Source organism: Patagioenas fasciata, chromosome Z, assembly GCF_037038585.1.
Source record: "Patagioenas fasciata isolate bPatFas1 chromosome Z, bPatFas1.hap1, whole genome shotgun sequence".
Taxonomy (NCBI): Eukaryota; Metazoa; Chordata; class Aves; order Columbiformes; family Columbidae; genus Patagioenas; species Patagioenas fasciata.
In genome coordinates, this window is record NC_092560.1 from 50,812,425 (window position 1) to 50,831,114 (window position 18,690).

Sequence of the window (18,690 nt, forward strand, 5' to 3'; positions counted from 1 at the left end):
TGTAGGGTTGGCCATCCTTGCCAACCTGCACTGCAAGGGGGCAAGCCATTTCAATGAAATCTTGTCTTTTTCTCTTGGTTGAGGTGACTCAGAACATCCTGAACTTGTCCAAGTCCAAAATGTAACTATGGCTTCTTTCCAGCTTGTAAAGTTGGACCATCAAAGATGTCTTGAATAATAAACCTCTCTTTCTGTGCGATGTGGAAATATAGGTCCCAGATATTTGGTTTTAACTTCATTGCTGTTGTCCACAGAGTGAGTCTTAAGAGCAGCAAGCTTTACAATATCATATTTCTTTGACAGAAATGTCCTTGTACTGATGAAAAAATTAACAGAGCCTGGCAGGTTTGGGTTATAATGTGATAGCAGAAGAGGTACTAAGAGGAAGGCTGTAAAATTCATTCCATGGGTTTTGCATGCTTTGTGGCTTTGCAGGCGCTCTTGAATTTGATTTAAACTTAGAATGATTGCCCTTGGGGTGCTCGGTAAAACATCAGTAAACATTAGTATTGACTCCACAAAGAGGTCATATTGAAGATCTAGGTTATTTATTGCTGCATTAAACAATCCTCCTTTCATTTTGTCACTGCCAGGCTGTTTGATCAAGTTTAACTTTATTTCTCCTGCTCATTTGAATGTGACTTGTCCTACTCTGTAATACTAATTTGCATTTCTGTCACTGAAGTGAAGTCCTGTATGTATTTGTGTGTTCTGGTGCAAATGGGGTTCCGTAGCATATTCAGAGCAAAACCCAGTCAACTATCTAGCTGAAACCATTCAGTTCTGCAGTACCCAGCAGACATCTAACTTCTATTACCATTAATAAGTGTAACACTTGTAGGTAATCTGTGCAGAGATCACGAAGTGTTACTGTTCCTCTCAAACCCCAGAGGTTTATATGAGCACGACACTACCAGATGCCATTTGTCTTCTCAAGTCTAGGATACACACTAAATTATTTTTTCATAGAGGCAGTGGATAACAACATCCAGGTGAGGAGTGCAGGTGACCAAAATAACTGTAGAAGAGGGAGCAAATGCAATAAACAAAATGTACTCTCATTTAATAGTCAGATGAAAAGAAAATGTTTCCAATAATTTACAATAACCTCATTCTAATGAGGCAGTCTATGGGCTCAGAATAGGTGACCTAGCATTTTTTTTTCTAAATAACAGATAAACATACAGCTAATAGAACATAATTTAGTTTTATTAATAGAAAGATCTCATAGATTTCCTGTAAACAAAGCTAATTTCCAGAAGAATTGCTCTTGACAGAGACATGCCATCTTTAATTTTGAAACAAGATTCTGATCTTAATTGGAAGGATCTATTTTTGCCACAGAAAATTGCTTTCTTAACCTTTTCACTTTAGTGTTTCCTCATTATCTACTCAGCAATAATTTAATGGTTTTTGTTTTGCCACTCAGGAAAAAGGTATCTTATTATAATATGTTACAGATGTCTGCACAAGAATAAATAGCTGTAGTGAAGTTTGTCATTTAGAAAGTAGCGAAACTGAGAGCACATGGCCATATGTATATCATTCCCTGCCTTTCCAGAGGGGACGATATAATCTGGATCACAGTGAAATACCAGAACTACTGAACAATAACAAAAAACAAGCCAAATCAATTTGTCATTAATATATGAATGTTGTCCTCCTGATTCTGTATTTTGAACTGATTCTTGGAATGCAAGCATAATTTTGTTTTGGTTTTGTGCACAGCAGCTCAATATACCTTCAAATAATACTGTGGCATACCATAGATTTACCACTCATCTGGCACTTATAGGATAAAGTAGTTAGACCCCTGGGTTCTGTTGTTGTGAACTTCAAGTATTAATTCAGCCTGAAAGCAGACTTTGGTCTTGTTAATGAGGGTTTTCCTGAATGATTGTAGTTGCTGTTGCAATAAAAAATTTAAACTTCAATCTTGATGCTAAATAATGTCTTTACTCTTTTTCTACATGTCATTCAGCAATGACAATTCTCACCTTCCTCTGTATAACAACATTTCACTGTTCTAAACCATAACTGTAAGAGTAGTGAGAGATCTTTGGTTCCATCTGAATATCACAAAATCACAAACACACTGTTTGGATAGTTATGGACCTTTCTTTTTAACTCTTGGGTAAAGCACACTCAGTTCCTGAGTGAGTGAACCAATGTTTGACATATTTCAGTTGTCATGTTTTAACTCCAGCTACGAACAAGCTCAACACAGTCGCTTACTCACTTCTTGCTGGTGGAGTGTGGAAGAAAATCAGTAGGGTAAAAGTGATAAAACTCATGATAAATATATGATAAAGTTATGATAAAGATAATTTAACAGGTAAAGCAAAAGCTGTGTACACAAGCAAAGCAAATAAGGAATTCATTCTCTACTTCCTATCTGCAGCAGGCAGATGTTCACCCACCTCCAGGAAAGCCGTGCTTCATCACATGTAATGGTTACCTGGGCAGACAAACGCCATCACCCCAAATGTCCCCCTCTTTCTTCCCTTCGCTTTATATACTGAGCATGACACCATATGGTATGGAATATCCCTTTGGTCAGTTGGGGTCAGCTGTCCTGAGTGAGTCTCCTCTCAGCCTTTTGTACAGTCCCTACCTTCTTGTTGGCAGGACAGTAAGAGAAGATGAAACTAATTCGAAAGAATTAAAACATCAGTGTGTTATCAAGACTATTTTCATACTAAATCCATACAACAGCACTGTACCAACTACTAGGAAGAAAATTAACTCTGTCCCCGCTGAAACCAGGACACCAATCTATTCTGAATTGCTTTCTTACATGGAAGGCTAATGTGCTATACCACAAAGTGTCAGTGTTTTCAAAATTTAGGAATAAGAGTGTTATTCTGCATCAATAGGAAATATCTGAAAGAACGGTGCAGGACCTTGGAATGCTATCGAAGTGAGTCAGTGTATGTGGAACTGCAGGCACACACACTGTTTAGAAAACAGGAATGCTGTTAATGTATAAGAACTAACCTTGAAGCCACTGCTGAAACTGCAAGGGGAAAAATATTAGTGAATTGTATGTATTTCTCTTCAGACCAACTCATTAATGAAGATGATTTTTTTAGAGGTACAGTAAATTATTCTCAAAATGGTGAAAGAAAATGCTTTTTACAATACCTAAATAAAACTGTCTACTGTCAGAGAAATATTTTGTTGTTTCATATGCTGACCAACAGACAATTTTCTAAGATCAGTCTTCAGATATACTAAGCTCTATGGTTAAATACTTTCTGCATGTTTTTTTCCTATAGATACGCTTGTATACACTTGAGAAGTAAGACAAAGTCAGAAGGCTAACTGCACAGAGTGGCCATGTGGAACATTTAAAAGAAAAAAAACTTTCTAAAAAGTCGAAAATTATAGTCTATCAAGTGAAATTCAGACTCTGATTTGGTGTCTGTGCTTTTCGTATAGTCAGTGGAATTACTTTTTCTGCTTGCCTGAATTTGTCCCTAGTATGCAAAATAGCGGCATTTTGGAGTTGGATCTCCAAATTATGTGGGAGTTGCAATATGACACATTCATTTACCTATTATTAGTTAGCAAAAGGATAAACAGGCTATTAGAAAGAAAACACAGCTTCCTAAGAGACTTTAAACACTTTCTGTGATCCTACAGTTGTGTCTAGAGTGTGAGAACAAGAAGATCCACAAAGTATGTGCTGATAGGATCCTCCAGACTCTCATGTCTTTTTCCCCTACCTGCAAGTTTCTTCTCATGAAGGCTAGTAGAATTACAGAAAGTAGGAAAAGAGTGAGTGGGAAGAAACAGGGGTGGGTAAATCCAAGGCATCCAGAATTTTGGGAAGAGGTATGCACACATTTCTGTCTAGAGGAACTAAAGTAAAATTTATAGAAAGGATTTTTGAGCTCACTTGTGATTATCCACAAACTCATTGCCTCAGGCCAGCCTTGTGGGTAAGCGTTTAGCAGAAGTGAAAAACTGTTATTCATATCACTAGAAATGCTAATCTGGATAGAAAAGATATTAAAATTATACTGTGTTACTTTAATAGAAATAATAATACAGAACAATGTCTAGGGCATGAGGTCACTGTGAAGTGATGTGGGCTGGGAAGAAAGTGCCCCTTTGAGCAGGCAGGAGTTTGAAATCCTGACTCATGAAAGACTTCTTTACACTTTCTTTGAAGCATTTGCTACAGACTCTGACAGAACAGACTGAACTGGATGATCTACTGGCTTATGCTACAGACACATCTGCTTTTGTGGCTTCTAACTGGAAAGAAACTGCTTTTGTATTTTCTCTTGTGTTGTGAGAGCCTTCACAACATTTTACTTGTGCTTCAGTTCTGAAGATCTTGACATACCGTTATTATGCGTACCAAGGCAAAATAAACCCAAGTCAGTAGTTATATTGTGAAACAAAGCCCACACAGCATGGGACATTATTTGCTTAAGCTCTTAAATTTGTTCATGATATTCTGAGCTAAAAATTATCGGTTTTATTTCTTTCAGCATGTTTACAAAATGCCTTTATCTTTGTTAACAGAGGACTCTACAAAGTCTCTCTCCAACACAAAAGGGATTATCTGTGTCATTTTAGTACTGAGATATGGTAGATGTCTACTGGGAAAATTTATACACATTGTATTGCATTTATTTCAGATTTTTACTGTCCTAAGTTTGTAGACGTGAAAAATCAGGAAATGCACTTAAGAATTATTTTACAAGCATGGTGTTCAGCTTTATTTATGAGGAAAATTCATTTTTATTATCCGGTGACATCTCAGAAGCCCACATATTTTTCCTGCAAAAACAAACTTTTCTTCATATCCACAGTATGTTTCTGTAGTTGTCCTTTAGTCAGGTAGTTTTTCTTACTCCTTTGTTCTTTTCACTTAAAAGCTCAACTTATATTTCACAACAGGCTTTAGTTTGTCAAAGCCCTGGAATTCTACTGTATTTTGAAAGTAAATTTATGTATGATGTTACTAGTATTAAAATAAAATATATTTCATATCAATGTTAATAGAATTAACATTAATGTGTAGTTAAAATGCAACGAAATACTTATGTCAACTGTCCAAATTGCTTCAATATTAGAATAGTCAACACTTCAACTGTATAGTTCAGGATAGAAAGAAAAAGCTTCTCATTTGATTAATTTACAGATAACATTTTGGTAATCAGAAATAAATAAGCAAAGAGTTTGCTCATATGAAGTGAGTTTTTCAGCAGTATCTGTTTTTAGATTCAAAGAAAAATGTATCTTCATCATTCGTGTTGAATCTTTAATGTCCTTTCAGAATCCTACCTGAAGGAAAATGGATTAATATTATTTTAAAACTTTACAGCCTGAAAATCCTTTCCATTTGTTTGCTGCTCTTTTCCCTCTACTATCCACTTCCTACTGTTTTTGCATATTACCCCCTCCAGTTTTACTTTATGTTTTTAGCTGAGTGTGCAAAATCCTCAGATCCAAAACTGGTTGTAAGCTTGCTTTGCCAAACTAAACACAAGTTACACAGTTGGTGGACAAATGAACAAAAACTCCTACCCTCTCCTACTTCCCTCTTAAATAACACTCCCTCCCCTGATCAGGAACAGTTTCATAACTTCAATTAATGAATTTAGGTAAAATCTGCTTCCACTGTTTTCTGGTTTGGCCAAGACTCCTCTTCAACAAAGGTTCACGGTGCATGATGCATGTGGTACTTGATGCGTATGATATCGCTTTCCAGATATGCTTCTGCTTTTCTCCTTAGCTATATCTGTTTTCCTTTCACAAAAAAAGAAAAAAAAAAAGTACAGAGAGTCTATGATGCAAATGTTGGTTATATCAACATTTTCTGAAATGTAGTTTTATGCTCTGGACCTGTATTTTGCCAAAGAGGTAAGAATTAAAAAAAAAAAAAAAAAGTTTTACAGAACTTAAATTTTACAAATGGATATTTGGTTATAAACACATGCATTTTTTTAATTTCAGTTTTATTGTTTTATTGAGTAGAACAAGGAATTTGTTTGTTACATACTACATATATGCTTTTAATTATGTTATGTAAACTGCTGCAGCCTGTAAATTAAGTTACCATCCAACCTTACTGGTATGTAACTGCACAAACATGCTACAGTTAACATGATTAACAACTTTCAGGCTGAATTCTTCTTGAGGAAATATATACTTCCTGAAATACACATTTCCTAAAGTATGTATTTAAACTCTGTTCTTAAAAAACGGTAATCAGTAGTATGAAGGCTGCAAGTGGTCTTGATCGTAGAGTTTAAGCAATCTCAAGACTGAAAGGTGCAGCAATCCTATGGCCTGTGTGAATAAACCAGATCCCCTTGGAGGACAAGAGGATAGATCAGTGTTTAAATATGAGTCCGAACCTCTACCGGTTTGCTGCCAATTTCAGATAAGCAAGACCATTAACAGCAGTTGCATGAGGGGAAAAAAAGAGTATGAGATATGGTAGGATGAAAACAATGTATTTCAGTCTAATCTCTATTTTCTCTACATCATTTAGCCTGCCCTATGTTTCAGCACTATTTAAAATGCAACATTTTAATATTTTTTTGTTCAATCGTTTTGTATGTTCTTTGAGGCAAGACAAACTTTTAACTTAAGCTAAAGTGCTGGGATGCTTGATTTGAAGTGACTTGAAGCAGTAGATATTAATGATGTATAGGGGGACTAGAGCCAGAATGGCTTTAAATCTTTTTTTAATTGTATCATTTGAGATCTAGTTTTTTATTGTAGATGCTTTTTTTTTGTCCCATAGAGTTCTCAGTGCCTGTTACAAAACTCTTGTTCTCACTTCAGAAAGAGTTTTCTCTGACCTTTTCCACAGAAACATTTTCTGAAAGATTATTAAACTTCACTGGATTAATGTATCCCTTGAAAGATATACTGGTGGCCATACACATAATCTCATATACCTTAACGATAACCTATGGAAGGATAATAATCTCAAAGGCTAATTTTAGCCCAACCCACTATATCTGTTGTAGGCTTTGGCAAAGAACAGTCCCCTGAAAAGAATCTGTCTCCCACTGAAGCAAGCAGGAGACCGAAGTAAGCATGGAGAATAACCTTACGTCAACCACTTTGGCGATCAACACTTTCTTCTCCAACTTGTTTATGCATTGGCTCAACAAATAGTTTAACAAGAGGAATGTTGACTTTTCAGAGATGATAATTCTCTAAAGAGAAAATAGAAATTCCATTTCTACACTTACACTTTCACACCTCATGCTTTTTCCATGCATTTAAGTTCTCAGCCTCTAGTGCAAGTCCGGATTCCTCAGTCCTTCACATATTTCATGATTACAAGAGCTTTTTCACAAGGTTTTCAGCAGGTTGTGTAGATACAGAGTTCAGCTACGTGGTCTGGGAAAGGAAAAGGAGTCAGGTTTTTGTCATTTTCAGAATAATTTTGAGATGTGGTTCATCATAGGTCTTTCTTATTTTTCATTTCAGAGCAGCAGACAAAACTACTGCTGATTTTCTGGCCTTGTGAACCATCAGACTGCACTAGGCCAGGATGAGGACTTAGATCCGGTACTTGAGTATTTCTGCTGTGGAGTGCATTGAAGCTGTGTGTAGAAGGCAGTCTTTGCATTTTCTATTCACTTTTTTTTTTTTTTCCTAATGATTTCTTGTAAGACCAACAGAAAACTAAGATTTTAAAGGCTTTTATAGCTAGAATTTGGTGTGTACAGGTATCTGGTGGAAAAATAATAATAATTTGATAGTTAACAATTATGTAACACTTTTAAAGTCCTTAAATTATTTTTATCAATTCTAATTAACTGAAACTAGAACTTCTTCAGATGAAAGCTCCTAATTGTTTTGCTGGATCCAAAACACATTGAACTCAGTAGAAAGAATAACAAATTTAAACATAATTTAGGGCTGGTAGTATTGGAGAAAACATACAAGAAGTTTTTTTGTTAGAATGACCTATAAAGTATGATTCACTGCTTTGTGTTCCCACTCCATCATGTTTGCTATCTGCAAATAAAGTAATGAGCTTGGTGGATATCTTTAGCTAGAACAGTGCATTTTTAAGCAAATATTGCATAATACTCATGGGATATTTATTTTCAATTATTGTTTCTAAGTATTTACAGTGGAAAACTGGGGAAAAATACTGATATGTCTTAAGTTTATGGCAGCATTTCCACAGACTTTAACAGGACTACAGTTCTGTTACACAATCTAAGACTTACACTTAACATCTCAAGGAACAATCATACAAATGTCCTATTTTTCCTGAAAAAAACCCACCTTGAATAATGATCCTCTTCTCTTGGATCAGCTTCAGCATCTGCTCATCTCCTTAGAGACAGATATGTAACCTAAGTTAGCTGATAATCTTAAGACACAGTAGAAACTTGATTAGGACATGTAATATTAACAAAAAAGGAAAAATAATCACAGTGACACTACAGCAGAATAAGATCTCAGTTCCCAGGAGTAACGCTGCCAAGAAACATGAATCCCTGCTACTTTCATACTCTGATTTAGACAGATAACAATGTAATACAATGGTGGTATCACAGGCACATAAGAATAACCTTTTTATAGGATTGTGTCTTAGAAATAAAAATGTTTTCTGTTTAAAAAAAATAATAAAAAAAGAAATCTGACCAGCCTTATCTTTTGTGCCCAGGATGGATTTTCAACTCAAAACACGGGAAAGAGATATTGTCTGGTTTGAGTGAGGGACTTGGATGTGAGTTTCTAGATTTTCAGGTAAATCATCTATTGCTGGTACACCTAGAACTTCTCTTTGACCTTTCTCCCCTCATGATCTTATTCTAAAATAAAACCACCAGTCTTTTCAAATAGCAGAATTATTGTTTTTCTGCCAGACTTTACCACGGAGATTCAAAGGTCCTTTCCTTTCAGCTTGGATTGAAGCATATGAAATAACACAGTTCAGCATGGTTTAGTTATGAGTCATGTCCCTGATATCCTAAAATGAAAAAAGCCTGACAAAATACAGTCTTTACTGAAATACGTCTTAGGACTTCCCAGATAAGCAAAGATCCCAGTTACTGGGATGCAGCATCTGAGCACCTTCAGTGGAATTTCCACGACCATTCAAGACTTCAGACCTCTAAGTCTCCCTGCCTGCCAAAATGCAAGGCTTTTCTGAAGTATTTTCAAAACAGTGAACAAGCATTGATCTTGATGACAGGGAGGGAACATGCAGACAACCGCCAGGTGTAATGTGCATTTCTGTTACTTAATGGTCACAGATAAATTATTATATATTTCAGTGTTTTCATGCCAAAAATATGACTGATAATTACTACTTCTTTGTTTTGTTTTGTTTTAATTTGCTTTGCTTCCATGATATATAAAATATTTTATTAAAAAAAACCCAAACGAATCTTCACCAATATGTGTTGTGGCAGTTCTCAGTATATTTAAACTTTTAGGTGCCTTAGAAATAAAAATATGTCAGACTTGTTATTCTATCATTTCTGGTAGCCTTTTGAGTAATTAAAAAGCAGTCTCAATTCTGAGGTTATCATTGAAGAGTCAGTTATGTTCATAAAGAACACAGATTTGTGTACCAAAATTTTTCATTGAAATGCAGTGAAGTTACTTGAATTTGTCAAAAGCTTGCATAAGCTTTTGATTTTGAACAATTAAACATGGATTTCAAGGAATCAGAAAAGAGTCTGATAAGAAGCACAGTATTAAAACTTTATACTACCCATATAGGTCATATTTTGTTATGAGTTTTAGTTTGCATGAAAGGTTTTAGTGCTGTCCACATATTGAAAGGAAGCCACAGAGGTACTTTTCAGCTCAGTTCACTCATCACTCTGCTTCCAGGATCATGCTGATAGAGAGGATCCTTCTCCTTGGCCTTGAGACTTTCACATAATCTTGGGAAAAATGGGGAAAAGCAGTAGAGAGAATTTGCTTTTGTACGCTAGAAATGAAGTGACAGTGGCACAAGCTACACTTGACCTTTAAGAAGTGTATTCTGGCTGCATCTAACCTGGTCTAGAATAATCATATAGCTGCATGCCTTATAAATACAGCCTTCGTAATGGTTTCTTCCACTTTTCAGTTCTAGTGGGATCAGGAATCCGACAGGAGTGAAATCTTCTGATCTCTCTGCCCTCCAGACCCAAGTGAGACCAGGAGTGTAAAGAAGCAAGTAAAACAAACAGACAAGCCTATTTCATAACACTGGTTCAACTTTGGATTAATTTAATCATGTTTCCTGGCTACTACTTAAAAATTAATCACTCTAATGCTCTTCTCTTCCTCTTTCTTAATTTGAATGGTGCATTTAAATCTTCCAGTGAATGACATCCTCCTGTTACTGTCACAACAGTTATTGCATTTTGGAACATCTTATTATATTTGCTACTATCCCAATTTTACTTGGTTTTGCATAGATAAAAGTCTGATAAATATCTGAAGTACTGCTCTACTTCCTCATTATTCCTGCCCATCCTCTTCTGCCATTTTCTTAATGAATTCAGCCACAATTATCTTCTCTTCATGGACAGATTGCATTTTCATCCTCTCCATTTTCCTCACTTTCTCCCTGTTAGGGAGCTTATGCCGGATTTGTGTCCAAAGCAGCACACTGAAGCAGTAAGGAACTTAAAACGGGAAGTTGGCAGAGCTAAGCAGGAATTGAGGGGACCGATGAAATGGAAGAAAGAAGTTCAAGAAATTCATAGAATCATACAATCATTTCAGTTGGAAGACACCCTCAGGATCATCGAGTCCAGTCATAACCTAACCCAACTCTAGCACTAAACCATGTCCCTAAGAACCTTGTCTAAACGCCTTTTTAAACACCTCCAGGGATGGTGACTCCATCACTTCCCTGGGCAGCCTGTTCCAATGTCTGACAACCCTTCCTGTGAAAATTTTTTTTCCTAATATCCAATCTAAAACTCCTCTGGTGCAACTTGAGGCCATTTCCTCTTGTCCTGTTGCCTGCTACTTCAGAGAAGAGACCAATCCCCTCCATGCTACAACCTTCTTTCAGGTAGTTGTAGACAGCAATAAGGTCTTGCTTTAGCCTAATTTTCTCCAGGCTAAACAGCCCCAGCTCCCTCAGCTGTTCCTCATAGGACTTGTGCTCCAGACCCTTTACCAGCTTCATCACCCTCCTCTGCGCTCTATCTAGTGTCTCAATGTCTTTCTTATGATGAGGGGCCCAAAACTGAACACAGGATTCAAGGTGTGGCCTCACCAATGCCAAGTACAGAGGCACAATCCCTTCCTTAATCCTGCTGGCCACACTATTCCTGATAAAAACCAGGATGTTGTTGGCCTTTTTGGCCACCTGGACACACTGCTGGTTCATGTTCAGCTGGCTGTCAATCAACACACCCAGATTTCTTTTCTTCAGTCAGCTTTCCAGCTACTCTTCCCCAAGCCTGTAGCGCTGCCTGGGGCTGTTGTGACCCAAGTACAGAACTCAACACTTGGCCTTGTTGAACCTCATACAATTGGCCTCAGACCAATGATCCAGCTGGTCCAGGTTTCTCTGTATGGTCATCCTACCCTCCAGGAGACCAACACTCCCACCCAATTTGGTGTCATCTGCAAACTTATCAAGGGTGCACTCAATCCCCTCATCCAGATCATTGATAAGGAGATTAAAGAGAACTGGCCCCAATACTGAGCCCTGGGGAACACCACTCATGACCGGCTGCCAACTGGGTTTGGCTCCGTTCACAAAAACTCTTTGGACCCAGCCATCCAGCCAGTTCTTTATCTGTCACAGAGAACACCCATCCAAGCCATGAGCTGCCAGTTTCTCCAGGAGAATGCTGTGGGATACGGTGTCAAAGGCTTTACTGAAATCTAAGCGCACAACATCCAAAGCCTCTCCCTCATCAATGAGTTGGGTCACCTTGTCATAGAAGGAGATCATGCTGGTCAGACAGGACCTTCGTATCATACACCCATGCTGACTGAGCCTGATCACTTGGTTGTCTTGTATGTGCCAATGTGATGTTACTCAGGATGATCTGTTCCATGACCTTCCATGGTACCAAGGTTAGACTGACAGGTCTTTAGTTCCCTGGATCCTCCTTCCAGTCCTTCTTGTAGACAGGCATCACGTTAGTCAACTTCCAGTCATCTGGGACCTCCCCAGTTAGCCAGGCATGCTGATAGATAACAGAAAGTGGTTCAGTGATCATCTCTGACAGCTCCCTCAGCACCCTTGGATGGATCCCATCTGGTCCTACGGACTTGTTGCTGTCCAAGTGGTATAGCAGTTCATTAACTATTTCCTCTTGGATTATTTGTGCTTCCTTCTGCTCCCCATCCCTTTCTACCAGCTCAGGGGGTTGGGTACCTGGAACACAACTGTTACGATTATTAAAAACTGAGGCAAAGACAGCATTTAGTACCTCCACCTTTCGCTCATCTTCTGTCAATGTGTCATGCTGGGTATTTTAGTTTAGGTAATATACATTGTGAACAGAGAGAAAGCACACAATCTGGTGTGTTGTCAGTAGTTTGCAACACACTCTGAGTAAGCCTCAGAAAACCCTCTGCTATAAATGAAAATATACGGACAGTATTTCTTCTGAATATCAAAACCATCATGTCTTCCTAAGGATTTCCATTACAAAAAGATTTAAAGGAGTTTTGTGATCATGATTCCAACAAGCACACATATTCTGAACTCAGCTTGTGAAAACAATACCTTTGACTTCAAGGTACTGTAAGTATCAGCAAAATTAACTGTAAGAATAAATATCTGCTGCATGAATACTGTCTACAACAAACTAAAAAGTAAGGAAAATATTTTTTTTCTAGCATATCTGGAAGACAGCAGCTATTTGTGAACACAAATCTTAGAAAAAATCAAGACACACGGAGTTCCATATGTATATACCAATGTTGTGCCTAATGATATTTGACAGTAAGATTTTTCTGTTGGTATGTCATACCAAGTATTCTGAAACTTTCCAAATGAATAAAATTTTCTATGTTGAGAACCAACAATATCACACTGGTTTATTTCTACTTGCATTGCCTGCATAGTCAGCTAGGAGGACATGATCAAATATCAGTCACCAGAAGATTAATAGGCAAAAAACAAAACACAGCACACCAATTTTTAAAATGTAAATGCACAGGGAAAACAGATAAATTAATCTATTAAGAATCTATGTCTTTATCGTTTACTTAAATTTGAACTACTATTACTTGTTCCGGATAACACCTACTTCAAAACTTGAAGAAAACAGTTAAAAAAACCAAAACAAAACAACAATACACACACATACACACACAAAAAACCAACAATGAAGCAATTTAGCCAGGATTATAACCAGAAAGGTGTGTCTGGCTTCAAGAGGTCATCTGCTTGGTTGTTTTGCTGAGATAGACCATGAATTCTATTAGTTCTAATAGAAAACGAGTGTCCATATAAATCCAAAGAGACTTCACTTTTTCTGTAATGGTGAAAGGGAAAATCAGTTAGAAAGTAAGACCAGCATTTTGAACAGCAAGTATGTGTTTCTGATCTTTTAAACTGTAGGGCTCCAAATAACAAAGAGGGACTAATTTTCATTTTCAGTCCCACAAAACACATACAATTTATAATTGTCTTCCCTATATTTTCAGGAGACATCAATGAAAGTGACTTTGGAAATCTATGGTTCTGGAGCTTTAAGTTGAGATTTTAAAAAGGGGCTCTGATTTTAAGAAAATATTTGGCTTCTTTTTTCTTTTCTTGAAATGGCTTTTCTTTAAAGTGGATCGGCATGAAGTAGAGGTACAGCAATTTTTTTAAATCACTGTTTTCTCAAAGTGCATTCCAAATGCTTTACATTAAACTTTGTGTTCTGAGTTTGGTCTATTCAAACATGTCCTAATTAGACCACCAGACTGCTCCCCACTTCTTTAAAAACTTATTTCTCAAATATCCGTATCAAGTATCAACTTGCATAATTTGCAGTGACTAACAGCAAATGTAGGCAAAATAAAGTATCTGTGTCAAAACTGACATGTGCATTTTAAATTCTTTTAATGTGAAATAAGAGTCTTACACAATTGTAGCTTCTCCTGTTGATTAAAAAGCATTGATTAGATTGTTTTGAGGAGAAAGCTCTATTAATGCTTCTTAGAAGTTTTCTGTACTTCTGCAGCTAGGATCTGACCATCTGAACCTTCTCTGGAAAGAACAGCAAGAATAAAAATAATAATTCCCAATGACATTTTGCATAGTTTAAAAAAGGAAAATAAATAAAAAGAAAAAAATTAATAATAATAAAAAAACCCTAATTAGCAGAAAGAAACCCCAATGTTTAATTTTTCACTGCCACATGTAGTCTTGCTTGATTTCTTCTAGTCTGCTGCTTGCTTTGGAAAGCACCAAAGAGTGTAAGACTTTGCATTGTAGAATTATCTGGTGTTGTACTCTTAACTGGAGACAAGCTTTACTTACAATAGAGGAATATTAGGAGCTGTCTCTAGCTCCCAGCTTGTGCCACTTGTGATAAATTAGAACAAGTTTAATGCTGCTGTAATGGATGTCATTTTGTGTTTTCTTCTGAATTTGTGTTACAACACTTATGTTGTAAAACACTTTAATCTAGGTGGTTACAGGGCACTGTCAGAAGGATCCTTGTTAGCACTTCATTGTTCTTAAAAGGAGAGGATGAAAATAGGCTGTTAATATGGAACTCTTTCATGCTACCTCTGCAGACAAAATGTGTGATCGGATGCAAGATTTGGATACAAATTCATATTTTTCAAGCCATTACAACACACACCTCAAATTCAGTCCCTAAATGGAAAACCTGACTAAATGTAGGCTTATACACCTATCTTAAGACATAACAAGGAACCCTAAGGAAGTATAATCACTGATTAGAAGCGAGTGTAGATGAGTACATTATAGCATTTTGCATTCATCTTCCACATGGCTGTTATGAGACTCTTCTTTCCCTTCCATATTCTTTATACCTGAAACTGAGTGCAGGCTCAGTCACCTTCCACCCCTCCCCAGTACCTGCAGAGTATCAGGACTTTCCGTGTATGCTCTACAGAAAAATATTCTTTGGCCTTCGAAATTATTGCAGTGAACCAGAAAAAGATATCTTCTGGCTTTGTTTATGGAATGAGTTTTCAGTGTCAGAGATGCTGCCAAACAGGTGAAGCATGTCTTCACTAACTATGTTATTTGTTTTAAGAACTGCTTCAACCAGAATTTCTGTACAAAAGTATGGGAATGTGAGATGGGACATATGCTCTTCTTGCAATGTTTCCTAAGGGACCTGAGGCCAAACTCTAATGTTGTTTCCCTGTACTGAATGAGCATTATGAAGAAGAATTTTGCTAATACATTTTATTGCAAGCATTTCCTCATGGTGTTCGCAGAAAAGGAAAAAAAATCACTGTAGGAAAACAAAGAATTATGACATAAGCCTTATCCAAAGGGATTCTCTGTATTGAACATACCAAAGGCACAACTAGCGCAGGGTGAACTCTTAGACACTCTTCAGGGGATTAGAGAGGGTGAAGGTCAAATAGGATGGGATTTTATGACTTAGGGTGTGAATGGAGGCTGGTTCATGCACACTAAAAGCAGCAATTGTAAAAGATCCTGAGAGACAAATTAATTTTGATTTCATTGTCTTAGAACAGTGGAAAGGATTTAAACCAGAATACTAGCATAAGAGGTTGCAAGCTTGCATGGATTCCCACGAGTCAGACTTTATGCAAATTCAGGTGTTTCACAGTCGCTTCTGCTGCTTCAGTCTCCAGCAGTTAACAAGATTTACACCTATTAGTTGGAATCAAATTACGATTCTGTACCTTTCCGTAAATTCTGTTTAACATAATATCACCTAGGTTTGCTGATAGTAGATAAAGAACTCAATAAGTATCTGTTATTTATTGAGATGTCAACTCACAAAATTTTGTGTAAATGTAAATGATAGTACGGCCTTTTTCTCTTAAAAGACACATTGGTCTCTTAGGGAACACTTCAAGGAGTTTCATTCCATTAATCAATATATTTCTACATTTGTACACCTAATCAGATCACATCTGTTTTTCAGCTAAATTACTGTTCAATAAGGGAGTCACAGAATCAAAATCATTAACATTATTACATTGATTTCTTTTTTTTCTGCATGTTACTCAGACTGCAAAATTAAATATTTTCTTTCTAATAACTAAAACCTGACACAAAATAATTTCTTTAGAAAACATTCTCCTCTGTCAAGAGTACAGCATCTTAAGCCACAGCCACTGCCATTCATCATTTTAGCTATGAGGATTCAACAATTCTATAAAGGCTTTTTCTAAACATTTTCCTCACTAAGCCTAACATCTGCTACCCCGTATCCACACAGAAAAACCTGTTGCAGCTGCTTGCAGAACAAGCTATTGGAAGAATCTCGTACTGGGACAAGGGACTCAATGATCTCACAATAATACATTTTCCTAAAGCAGACAGGTCTTGCAAAGTCAGTTGCACTAGACTTTCAAAAGGTATTTCTCACCAGAGAAACAGTTACAAAAAGTAAAAATTTTAGCCATGTGCTGTAGAAATTGCTGTCAATTACATGGGAAAATCTCAAGGCTTACATCTTGGAGATCAATGTAAATGTTCCACCCAGGCAAGTCTTCATGCAACCAAGGGCAGAGACAATACACACATTGGCTTTCATCACAGTGCTGTTAACCCACTGGCTGGGTTAACACAGCCGCCGTGGAGGGGTTATCACTCTTCATGTACCTCTGCCCTGCAAACACACGAGGACCAGAAAGCCTCCACCTGGGCACACTCATCCTTGCTGAGGCTCCGGGACCTTCACAGATTTTTGAAAGTAAAACCTACATCAGGTTTACCCAAATCACTACTGAAGCCTGGTTCCCTCTGTCTGCAGAGCTGATGTCGTTTCACTTGGATACACTCTAGGGCAGCTGGGTGCATGGATATGACACTAAGGTGGAGTGAAGCTCACAGCATAGCAGAGCGGCTGCAGTGTGGGACTGTGTTTCACAACAAAGCTTTTGCCTGGAGTTGGTGGGAAGCTCAGGAGTTGTTAACAAAGAGGTCACACCTAAGACTGTTGCCACCCTTCCCAATGAAACTATTAATATAATTGATTTGTTAACTGATTTCTTCCTCAAATTTATCAATACCCTCTTCATTCCCCTTAGAAAGTTGTCTTTAGTAGTCAGCTGGGACTGGAAAATATTTGCCCCAGCAGGAACCTTTCAGGAGATGATTATTTTGAGTACTGAGCCAGTTTTACTGCAGTGTTTGAAGAGGCCCACAGGCAGATTGACTTAGACCTTTTTGCTGCCAGCACCTGGCAGAAGGTTGCACAAGGATGAACACACTTTCCATAACGAAACCCAAATGGTGGAGTTATTGTCGTGTTTCTTTCTCAGCTGAATTATTTTATTAATAATGTCAGTTAGCTGTATGTAGAAGGAAAATTCAAGTAAAATTGTTTCAACTATATCTGAGTTCTTAGTTCAAAAAGCAGATTTTGCATCATAGCTAAAAAATGGCTGAAGTTAGAGATTCCATTTTGAATCTGTTTTATCATGTCAAGTGAAGAAATAAAATACACAGATGTGAAGATTGGCTTCACAATTTCTTTCAGTAAAATCACAAAATTTTCCCATGTACTACAATATAGATTACATTAAACCTGGAGACATCATTTTGATTGTATTTTTGGTTTTTTCTTCAGAACAGAAGACATGACCATACGTCAAAAAGTACTTTTCCAAAACCTTTCAGTTCTTGTGGAGGCTTTAATCACATTATTAGAGGGAGACTTTCCTCGGCCAAAGGGAGTTTATCTGGTGTGTAAAACACCAGATAAATATGTCCTCTTCCTAATTGAATGTTTAAGAATGGATCTTTTGACATCTCATAGAATTATAGAAATATTGATAAGACTTCTTTAGGTCATCTAGTCCAGTCTCAGTCTTGAAGCAGGATGGCAGCTGAACCTGTATCAGATCAGCAGTAGCTTGATCTCATTTTATGTGGAAAATCTCCAGTGGTGGTGAGTCTACAATAATTCTGCTTCACCCCTTCCAAGGATGGATGCCTGCAGGTTTGGAAGGAAAGAGAGTTACCAGTGAAGAACATTCCAAGGCAAGGGAACTTATTTCCTGAGAGGGAAGTAGGCAGAAATTTCCCAAGGACCAACAAGTTCTGGGGGCTGTAAGTCGTGCTGAACTGAAAGTACTGACAAACTTGTACACCAAGAACCAAGCAAATCTGCAAAAACTCAACAACGCACACTGGTGTGAGCAGGAGGATGTGTAATTTGGAGCACAGCCATGGGAGCAGTGACTGCTGGGCACAGACGATGACTGCAGGGCTATATATGCACCTGACGAAACAAGGAGTCCCTGAGGACTTTCCAAATGGCTATGCAGAAGGCAGCACAACTCTCAGCTTGTGAGTCTGCAGCTGGGGTTGGCCTCCCCACTGCTGCTCCAACGGGGCAACTGTGAGTGAATGTATGAGTCAGCTGCATAAGGGAATAACTCAATGTGGTGCCTGAATAGTTATCTGCTATTAATAACAACAGGGTAATGAATAAAAGGTGTTTCCAAAAGTAGTGGCTGTAGTCTGCGTCTGTCTCCTACTCAATCTCCTATTAGGGAAAAGCGATTTTACAACTCCTCTTTATTTTCCCAACAGCCTCC